This window comes from Hydra viridissima, unplaced genomic scaffold (assembly GCF_058129835.1).
Source record: "Hydra viridissima isolate aposymbiotic clone 2 unplaced genomic scaffold, HvirCarnegie_v1 scaffold_9, whole genome shotgun sequence".
Taxonomy (NCBI): Eukaryota; Metazoa; Cnidaria; class Hydrozoa; order Anthoathecata; family Hydridae; genus Hydra; species Hydra viridissima.
The window spans coordinates 14,244,305-14,256,116 of record NW_028324308.1 but is presented as its reverse complement, the minus strand read 5'-3'; the positions used below and the strand labels follow the sequence as shown (position 1 = coordinate 14,256,116).

At 30.4% G+C, this 11,812-nt stretch overlaps 1 pseudogene across 1 annotated transcript; it reads right to left on the bottom strand.

Annotated features, from left to right (window-relative positions):
- Positions 1-2,918: 2,918 nt before the first annotated feature.
- On the bottom strand, positions 2,919-8,393 carry LOC149884200 (uncharacterized; annotated as a pseudogene). Its single transcript, XR_016455877.1, has 4 exons — positions 7,941-8,393; positions 5,918-7,804; positions 5,619-5,709; positions 2,919-3,936 (listed from the first exon to the last, which is right to left on the bottom strand). The product of XR_016455877.1 is annotated as an uncharacterized LOC149884200 (transcript).
- Between the last annotated feature and the right edge of the window lie 3,419 nt (positions 8,394-11,812).

The window sequence follows — 11,812 nt, the reverse complement described above, 5'->3', positions numbered from 1 at the left end:
TTGCGTATCTAATATTTTTACGACTAGTGTATGGAGTACTTTTGTTTGGTTGTCCAACTAAACGCTCAATTTCAACATCTTCTTTGGTTTTATATTCACAAACTAATCGACTTAAAACTGCTTTTAACATTTTATATTTCTTACATAGTTCCAGCATTCTATTCAATGACTTGTGTGGAAACACTTTTATATTTTTATGTACCATTCTGTCATCTTTCAGTAACACTTTTACTATAAGTTTCTACAAAATAACAGTTGTTCTACATAACATGAAACACTAAACAAAATTATAATGCCTTTCTTAATTAAAACTCAGAATCGAAATTAACACTTTAGAATAAAGTGCAGCTCCGGTCCATATTTTAACGATTTTAAGACTAAAAGTTCTGTGCTCATGTAAAACTGTTCTGTGTTCATGTAAAAAAAGCATTTAAAGCAGAATCATACAAGGGAAAGTAGAACAAGAATATACTCCACATTTACTAGCAAATAGTATATCTATTAAGTAAAATTTTTATAGTATTCAATACGTGTTTTAAACGTTTTTGTTTGCTGGGAAGACTTTCTTTTAAAGTTTCCTGAGTTTTGAAGGATTATAAACAATATATCTACAAAAATATCACCAACCAATATTTGACATCAAGCATAGTTAAGTGCATTTAACAACTATTTTAATCAAAAGTTTGATGCACTTGGGGTAAGTTGAATCAACAATAAAGGTGTGAGTTTGATTAATTTTTCTAGTTAGTCCTTACTATAACAGATGTTTTTTATTGTAATAATGCAAAATTTTATCTCTTGGGGTTTTTTCTTAAGTATAAAGTTTATGTAAAATAATATAAGTTACAAAATACTTTAAAAATGTAAACCTTGCAGAGTTCTCAGAAAAATTATTAATCAGTCCCTAATTTAAATCTTATTAGAGTTTTACATTATTTAGAAAAGCAGCTAAGAAAAAGGGCTAGCAACTTTATTTTCCTTCCGAAAGTTTAGTCATAAAGTGACTACTCTATTGATTTGCGGATGAAACCTTACTGTTAACAATATGTTTATCAGCAACTTCTCTTCTCAGTAATAATTGTCCCTTTTATACAACTTTCGTCTCATCTGGCACGATCAGTTTTTTAACGTTGTTCCTCGCCAAGGTTGCAACTACTGAATGTTACATGGAATATTGCTGTAAGAAAATATCATTAAAATTTGTGTAACAGTGTTTAACAATAGTTATAAGTATTGTATCAATGAAAACAATTGTTTCTATATTTATTTTTCTCTTTATAAGTACCCAGCAAGCACACAACGTTGAAACAACGTTAAAATAAGGTTGATCGACTTTGATCAACGTTATTTCAACGTTGTTTTAACGTTGTGTGCTTGCTGGGTATGTATATAGAAACAGTTATCACATGATTCCCCATGGTTTCGTTTCAGTTGGTTTTTGGCCAGACAAATCCTTTGGAACCTGGAGACCTTTTTTTCAGTTGAACATGCGTTTAGTCATTGTGGATTGCTTATAGCATGTGTGTGGATTGCTTATACGGGCATTGAGCTTGAACGAAAGACAAAAACTTTCATAGTCTAAAATGGGCTCCTCCATAAGAGAAAAGCCATGCTAATTTAAGTCACCAAGGAAAATTTTTTTAACATTTGCAGACAAAACCAGAAAATGTGTAATTATCCTGTGGTAATTATGTATCTCATTTTACAGATGTATGGCGATTCCTCACGAGGAAAACTAATTGTGGTAAAGCAGAAATTTACTGGTTTCATCTAGGGTCACATTTATTTTAAAAACATATTGAGACCTGAAATACATGTTTAACGATGTAATTTTTGTTTGTAATTAAATATGAAGGGTAAGGCGATATGAAAACCATAATGGTTTTTTTTTCTATACGTTTATTTAAAGCATTTTCGGTAGTCGAAACTTAAGATTTTATCTATATAAGTGAAGTTATTAAAATGACAATACTGCACTATTTTCATTAAGGTAGGGCTCTTTTTCCTTTATGCTCTTAAAACTCTCATATTTATTATAAACGTCATTCCCATACCAAAACGACTAGCAACTCTACACTCTTGGATTTTGATGAAACTTGTTGCAGTGGTGTATATCAAAAAATTAAAATTTAGAAATCTTTAATATTATTACTCAGTATCTTATAGTTCTTTAGAAACAGCTAATTAGCAAGTGGACCATTTTAAGTGAAATCTCCCCCTCTTCCATGAGCAAAAACTTAATCAAAGCCAATATTTTTTAAAAGTCAGGGTGGGGGACTCAATTTGTCAATTTCAAAACTTTGAATGAAGACTAATCGCCTGAGTTTATCCAAAATGTCTATCCAGTACAACTATCAAGTCGACATTCACTTTAATTTGTAGCATTTCTAAATTTAGTATTTAAGAATGAGCTCTTCGAGATCACAAAATTCTCAAGCTTAGCAAGAAGAACTTCAAGCTTAACCTGCTAAGGAAATATGTTAAAAATTAGACATTTTTTTTTTTGCACTTCTGGAAGTGTCCAAAGATTACAAATTAATCTGACTAAAAATTGATGCATGTAAAAAACTTTTTCATGTTAGTAACATTCATGAATGAAATAATAAATGCAGCTTAGCTCGAGGGTGGAAATTCCTCAAGAACCACATTCAATATTCAACTGAAATTTTAGAATTTGTTTATCTAATGATACATACCACCCCCCAAAAAATTTCATCAAAATCTGAAGTGGTTCGTAAGAAAACTTGTAAAAGTTTGGTCCTTTTGATATAGAAAAGCCATATAGCTACGTTATTAATAGCTTTTCTTTTAAATAAACAGTGCCAAAAACCCAAATTTATTTTATGTGCGTTATTAAACTTATTTATCTACATGAGGAACACACGGACAGGGTGTGGAAGGCTTCTGACAAATTTGTATTTTGCTGTTTTTGGTATTGATATATTTTTTTCAGTAATTTTATTTTCATTGGATTTCTACATGAAATTTTGATCCCGCAAAAGTATTATTGATTTGTTTATTTTCAGTTGTGATTACATTATGTATTATAAAAATCAACGTGTTGCAATCGTGGAGTTGTACATAGCGAGGATGCGGAGGACTGACATTGCTCAAATAACCGTCCTCGAAACAGCCGTCCAACTTCTGCGATCACTTCGGAGAACATCAACTATGTGCGATACCGAATTCATCAGAATCCCGAGACCTCAATGCGCAAAATGGCTAAAGATCTTAGTGTCAATGAGGAAAGCGACCGTCACATCGTCAAGGAGTCTACGAAGTCCCAGCTTTTAGCTGGGACTTCGTAGACTTCGTGACAAGATCGCTCACGTCCATTTCCTGAACAAAGAAAGGACGTGAGTGATCTTGTCACGAAACGGCTGCAGAAATGCTGCTGAATGCGTTGGCTAGTCGGCGGTGGTCGCTTATCACGGGTGCTTTTCACTGATAAGAAGATATACAAGGTCGAGCCGCTTCATAACGTTAAGAATCGCAGGCAGCTTCTCAAGAAGGGTCAACAGAAGACCATGGCAGCAAAAATCATCGGGTACAGTCATTTTCCAACTTAAGTAATGGTGTGGGAAGAGATCTGCGTCATCAAAAGAAACATCATGACCATCGCAACCAGCTATCAGCAGCAAGTCCTTTGCGACGTACTGGATCATTGGGCGATGGAGCACTTTGGCCCAGAAGGTTTCGTGCTTCAGGAGGCGCCGGCGCATTCTGCCAATTTGACAATCGCCTTCTGCTTTGCAGCTTTTAGGGCAAAGATGTTTGGCCGCCTAATTCGCCGGTTCTTAACCCGATGGACTATTCTGTCTAATCCATCCTTGAGAAAAAATTCTTGTGAACACGATACCCCACCGTGGGAGCACTGAAAATGGCTCTGAGACGTGCCTGGGGCGAGATAACGGTTGAACAATGAGCGACCATCGTCTAAAATTTTCCAAAGCGTGTAAAACATAATAAATGCGTAACAAAATATATAAACTCAAGAAATAACAAAGTTTCTTAGAACAGTGACAATAATGATAAACAAAAAAAAAACAAAAAAAAAAAAAAAGGAAATTAAAATAAACGCTCAAAATTTTTTCCATCGACCTCAATACATTTTTTGTTATTTACAAAGGGCAATATCAAGTGTATGGCGAGTCGTTCAAAAAAAGGAAGTTTAAGTCATTTAAATTTGAATTCTGAGAAAAGCTGATTTCTTATAATCAAAAAGTTAGTGGCCTCACTAACAGTAGAAAATCTCTAAAAAGGTTTAGGATAGTTCTAAATTTTTAGGATCCATTAACCTCTTCATTAAGAAACTACATTCACCACACAATAATTTTTGCAATCATTGGCTTGTCACCACTCTATTATAACAGCCACATTTGAAACAGTCACATTTCTCTAATTGTCTAGAAGCAGTAAAATAATTTTTTACTATTGCAATACTCGAAACTAAACACTATATATTTTGTTCATATTTACAATTGCTTTAAGTGAAATTATTTTTTTGTTTTTAATTTAGATAATTATACTTTTTCTCGGTACATTTTATATGTTTTTGTTTGTTTAAATCACCGTGAGTTGATAAAAGGGTTGTTATGAAAAAAGGGTTGTTATGAAAAAAATTAACAAGTTAAATACTGTATTCTTAATTTATTCATCAAACAGCCGACACTTGATTAAAGTGTTTATAAAAAGTAGTGAATAATGGGTAAAAATTTTTCAAAAAACTCAAAAAAACACAAATCTGCACCCTACATCACCAAACTTTCTGAAATTTGGCACAAGTGTTTAGACACATAACTTAGGAAAGACTGTAAATTTTTTTTATAAAATTCTTATCCGTTTAGGATTTACAGCAACTTGAAGTTTGTTAGATTTTGACTGAAAAATGAGGGGGGAAAAGTGCCGGAAATGTGTCCTTTTACTATTACCCTTATAAGGTGCTTGTAGTAATTTTGCAAAGCTAAAATTTGGTACCAAAGGAGTTTGAATCCTGTGTAATCTGAAAATTATAGATTTGTATCTCTCAAAACAACAAAATATAGTTTATTTCAAGATCTACAAAACGCACCATCTAATTATAATAAAAAAGAGCATTGACAACTATAACTCTAGAAAAAATCTGACTGATAGAAAAAACTTTTTGTTTTAATTTTCTTAAAGATTAGACATATATCTCCTTTACGAATCAATTTTGTTTTGGCCTTACGTTTACTTGAGGAGTTGTTAAGGTTTGATATGAACACAAAATTTTTTGATATTTTAAAAATCAGGCAATCTATCCCAATTTTCTACAAATTAATCAAATTAGAAATTAATAGTTTAGTGACTTAATTATTTTTATTAATTTTTTAGAACAAAATAATAAGGTATAAAAAAACCTTTTGAAAAATGAACACTCAATTTAAATGATTTTATATATGCTTTTCATTCACATTATTTAAATTGTACAAAAAATAAAAGATTAAAAAAAAGTATGGATAGGACATATCAGACTCAACAAACTTGAAATTAGTTTAATTATAAAAAATCTCTATTTCCTAAGGAGAACAACTTTTTTCAAGTCGTCTTTGGCTAAATCCACCACTTTTGCTCATAGGAAATACAGGCATAATCACCTGGTACTAAGTATACAGTTGTTACAGGGATGTTTCCAAAATCATGAATGAAAGCAAAATCTTCATCAACACTGCATAGCTTTGCACCTATCTAGAAAAAAAAAAGCAACATTCCGTTTTACTTATTTTGTCAAACATGTTTTTTTAAAGGCATTAAAAAAAAATTGTAAGTCCAAAATAAAACAAAAATACTTTTGAGGATGATTCCACACAAATAAAAAATCTATTCAAGTTTATCAATAAAAATTATGCATTTTATTTAAAGATGATAAAGGTATATTAAATATATATATTTTAACCTTTTGATGGCCAAGTGGTACAAACTGATGGAAACTACGTGTTCCAGGTATGGTATTTGCAGTATCCAATCATTCCTTAAGAGTGTTTCTCACCAAAGTTAAATCTTCTGATGATATATAAATGAAATGTACACCTTGAACGTTTTCATTGCAATATTTGAGCATTGCTTGTGGAGATAAATATGATTACCCATATCTCTTTGCAAGCTTGCTAGTGTTGCTAAACGTTTGACTGTACCATCTATCCCATCACAAGGTTGCTTACCGTGACTAGTTGCAAAAAAGTTCCATTTAGCAGAAAGACCGAAATCTTCAAGATGGAAACAAAGATTCAAAATATTTTTACAATTCTTGTATTGACCTGCACACCCATCCGAAAAGTTTTCAATATTTTTTATTTGAGGTAGATCTGTTTTAATATCATTGCTGACAACATCAATAATTTTGTAAACCATGTTCACACCATGTATCATATCATCTGAAATAATACAAAAAGATTTGTGATTAAGAAAACCTTTTTTGAAATAGATAATCACAGGATGTAGTGTACATTGTAAATTTGTCCGATGAAAGCTTTGTACTTCATCCTAAACTACAAATTTATAGTTTTCTGAAAAATCACCCAGAAATAATGATGTTAACTCATTCATATCTTCCTTTCTTGATCTCAGGTATGATGCTTGATTCTTAGGTAAATATGAGTGTGGTGCAAGTTTAGTCAGTTTTTTACATACTAAGTCAATGTATTCAGACACTGGCTCTTTATTATGTGTTAAGTTTGACCTATCTGTTGTTGTCAACTGATCAAATTCTACTTCATCGTCATCTTCAAACTCTCCAATTAAATTATAAAGTTTTTCAACCAATGCATTCATAGTTGCTGGGCATCTTTCACATTTACGCATCATACAGTCTTTATTAGTCATGTCACATACAATATAAAGTAACAGTTCTTTATATGTCACACCAAGAGGATGTAAAAGCAGTTTTAAATTCTGATGAATAGCACAGACACATACTGAATGTGTTCCTGAAGCACCAGCAGTAATACACCATTTTTGTCGCAATGTGCAAAACCTTGAAAACCCTATTTTTATTTCTGGGTTCATGGTTTTGAAAGCAACAAACAATTCCTTTAAATTACATAATAGCAAACGTTTTTGCATGTGAACATTTTTCTTTATGCTTACATAGTCCTTTTTACCAGGCATAATATGACTATATTCATCATCTTCATAAAAAGACTTGACCAGTTGAACTGTTACATTTGGAAGAACTTTCCCTAATTTAGGATTAGGCATGGCTAAAATACCTTTTTCTAATGCTAATTTACGTGCAGTTCGAGCTACATAGTTTGTTACATGTAATATTTCAGAAACTATTTTTATTGACCAGTCAGTTGGAGCAAGTGTTGTCAGTTGTATTTTTTTAGATGTTGCTGTAGACTCTGCAATTTTATTAGCTTACAATACTATCATGTTATCAAACAAGTTTGCCTTTTCCATATACTCATTACCAAAACCTGACTGTTCTTCAAAACTTTCTTCTGGTATATTAAGGGAAGTGGCTACTTTTTTTTTTAATGGAGGTTGTTAATGCTGTCAATTTTTTGTTTACTTTCTCTAATTTTACCTGACTTATGCAATCCTTTGACCTTAATAGGAGATATTCCAGCAACTGTAAAGTGTGTATTTACACCCTCTTTTTTATTTTGAATGGATATTTTACTAACAATATCAAACTCTTCATCATTTTCACTCATACTTTTTGATAAATGTTTCATAACTTTACTTCGATAGCTTGGACACAACTTTTTTCCAGGTATTAGATTTAAACCTATGGTTTCTGCTTCTAATACAGTATGCATTGTAATCACATGTAGAGATGCTGAAAAGAAAATGTACTATATTACTCAAATACTATAACATTAATTTACTATTATTATAAAACAATGAACAAATCCTAATAAACAACTTATTAAGAATGGTATTACCCATTAAAATGTAAATGGATAAACTTTTACCTCTACACGCTTTTTTGTGAGTCAGAAATGGATTACAGCAACTTTTCTGATTACTCTTATATCTCACTATTAACATATTACGATGATGTGTGCATATACTAGTAATTTGTTCTTCTTTCAAGTTTGTTCATTTTACAAGTAATTTAAGATCATTCCTGTCAATATCTTCAACCAGATTTCTTACTTAGGTATATGATTGTTTATAACAAGCTCCATAATCATTTACAAATGAACAATTGATTTTGTTATCCATAGAAAACTATAATGAGGAATTATAATCTAAACACTTAAATAGAAGAAATCTTCAATACAATATTCCTAATGAGCAAAGTACACTTGAACACAAACAAATGATTAAGATAAAAGTAAAGTTATATTTATAAAGAACATTTGCTTGAACAAATAGCTATTAGTTTTAATAGACATACTTTAAATACCTAATTATCTACTAATTATTGTGAATTCTCTACTAATTATCTACCAAAAATTAGGGTGAAAGTAGATTATAACTAAATATAATTATATTTAGTTATATAATTTAACAAGGTAATATTTATTGGATATTGTTATGTACACTTGTCATTTTATTACTTAGTTTATTGATGAGATCACTATTTTATTACAATAAAACAATCAATAAGAAAAAAAACATTACATAATATTACTTAATTTAATCACATAACTACTATGTAATGAAAATAACAATGCAAATGACATAAGAATTATGTAATGAAAATAACAATTCAAATAACATAACTGTTATGCAATGAAAATAACAAATTTATGTTTACAAAATATTTAACAATATTTTGTAACAACTTTGTAAAAATTTAAATCATATAACACACATTCTGTTGTTTTTTTAATTAACTGACTCAAAATTTGATTAAAAACAAATATATTTGTATTTAGTTCAAAGCCAAAATGAATTTGCTCACTTATTTTTTTTTTTAATTTCTTCAGAAAAATTGAAAAACCAAAACATCAATAACTCCTCAGCAAAACATAAGGCCAAAATAAAATTGGTTTGTAAAGTAGATATATGTCTAATCTTTAAGAAAATTAAAACAAAAAGTTTTTTCTATCAGTCAGATTTTTTCTAGAGTTATAGTTGTCAATGCTCTTTTTTATTATAATTAGATGGTGCGTTTTGTAGATCTTGAAATAAACTATATTTTGTTGTTTTGAGAGATACAAATCTATAATTTTCAGATTACACAGGATTCAAACTCCTTTGGTACCAAATTTTAGCTTTGCAAAATTACTACAAGCACCTTATAAGGGTAATAGTAAAAGGACACATTTCCGGCACTTTTCCCCCCTCATTTTTCAGTCAAAATCTAACGAACTTTAAGTTGCTGTAATTCTTCAAGGAATAAAAAGTTTTTGAAAAAAATTCACAGTCTTTCCTAACTTACATCTTTACACTTTTGTGCCAAATTTCAGCGAATTTGGTGATGTAGGGTGCAACCACTGATCTCTATAATAACTGGATAGCGCATCTCTAATATCAAAATTGACGCCAAAATCGCCATATTGGAAAGCCCCAGAACAATGAAATCTGATATGTGCGATAAAGCGATAAAGCGATAAGCCGAAAAACAGAACTTAAAGCTTACGGGATTAAAATTTTTGGGGCTTTCCAATATGGCGATTTTGGCGTCAAAAAATAAGAAGTTTTGCTCGAAGTTGCGCTATCCAGTTATTATAGAGATCAGTGGGTGCAACCCTTTGTTTTTTGAAAAGTTTTTACTCTAATACTATATAAGTACAGGGCCTTCATTCGATTCAAATTTTACCTATAAATGCGAAAAACCTGGTTTCTATTTCTGAATCTTCATGCTGATTTTGAGCTTACGAAAATATCTCAATTATTAGGCCGGGTGAATAAAAATGAGCAACTGGTTTTACTCAGTAATTGATCAGCTTTACGTGATTAAAAACTTCAGCAGTTTTTATCATACTTTTATTCGCGTAAAGGTAAGCAATTTACTCAGTATTTGCTCAATTTCACGTGAATAAAGACTCAACAAGAGTTTTTATTCACGTAACATTTTATTCACGTAACAACAAGTTTTTATTCACGTAAAGCTGACCAATTACTGAATAAAAGCAATTGCTCTTTTTTTTTGAAACTATTTTTTAAATTTTTGTTACGGTCTTTTGGAAGTTACTTCAAATAATGATCTTTAATATATAAGATAAAACAATAAAGGTTACTTTTAAGATGAGATGAGAACAAAAAAATACAACTTTTAAGATGGTATTTTAAGATAGCTCTCTATTTTTCTTCTGAATTCTATTACTTTTTGCTTTATTGAAATTTTTAATTTATTTTATGCTTCAAAATTTTATGTTCCCATCATGAAGTTTCCCCTGTTTTCTGTTTCTATATAGAATTAAAAAACTTTTCCTCTGTTCATATAACAATATAAATACAAACGGTAGGTGCCACAAACTCTATGGATTCACTTTTTACGAGAAAAGGTGAATAGTACATAAAGTTTAATAAATGCGTTGAAACGTTTCGGAGAGCCGAATAGCATTAAAGTTAAAGATCAGGCAAAGGACTCCAATTAATCAACAATAGGTTCATGCGGATTATTAAGGTGGAAAACCCCTCAGAAATATGAAATTTTTGAAAAAAAATATTATTTTCTTGTTTTGTGCAAAATTTATCAGAGAATCACCATCTGAAAACCATTTTTGAAAATTCGCTATAGATCTTCATTAAAAAAGATTTTATTGAACCCCAGTATTTTAAGCTTCCTTAACAACCGCCATAACAACGGCAATTTTTTTTGCCTTAACTAAAAAATAGTCCAATTTTACAACAATAGTCCTATTTTTTTATATGAAAAATATATCTTATCAAGTAAATTGTATTTTCCATTGTTCAAAACAACTTGAGCATAAAAACAGTTACTGGAAAGCTCATAAATATATCATAAATCTTCTATAATGGCTAAGGCTTGCAAAGTTAAACAAAAAGCTACAAATAAAAAAAGGAAAAAAATAATTAATGTAAAAAAGAACTTAGTTATAAATAATTTTGATATGGATGTAATTATGGAATCGAATATTGTAGATATGAACATAAATGTTACAAGTGTTGAAGATGTAAATGTAAATATGGGGAAACCAGTTGATTTTAACTTTGTTAATTCTGATGAAATATGTGCTTCTGCTAGAAAAGTTAAAAAAATTTCGTCATCAAGACCAAAGTTATCTAGTAATATAATTACTGGATCCTGTTTTTAGATTTAGAAACTCTAAACTCTGTAGTTTCTACCCTTAGATGTCCAGAATGTATGTCATCTAAGTTGTTTCTTTCTGAAAATGAAAACAAGAGAATTGGTCTAGCGTCTTGTCTTTATGTTAACTGCTGTGTATGTGATTATTCAAGAGAATTTTATACCTCAACATTGAATATACAAAAAATTTTTTGATATTAATACCAGGGCTGTTTATGCTATGAGATCATGTGGTCAAGGCTATTCTGGATTCTCAAGATTTGTCTCATTAATGGACATGCCTAAACCAATGACTGCTAATAATTATAATAAAATTGTTATAAAACTAACTAATGCAGTAAAATCTGCAGCTGAAGACACTATGATGGATGCTGTTCAAGAACTAAAAGACTTGAAGAGTGATCTTATTTTAAATTCTATTCCAGACCATGTGCCCAATGTTATTGATGTTGCACTTTGATGCAGTTGCCCATTTTAACATTGGTAGACAAGCTAGTGTTTTAGTTTTAGAAAAATGAATTTAAGACCTGGAAAGTATTTGTTAGAAGGATGTTGGAAAATTAATCAAAAGCGGTTATACTTAGCCATATATAAAAACACAGAATGAGCAAAGAAACA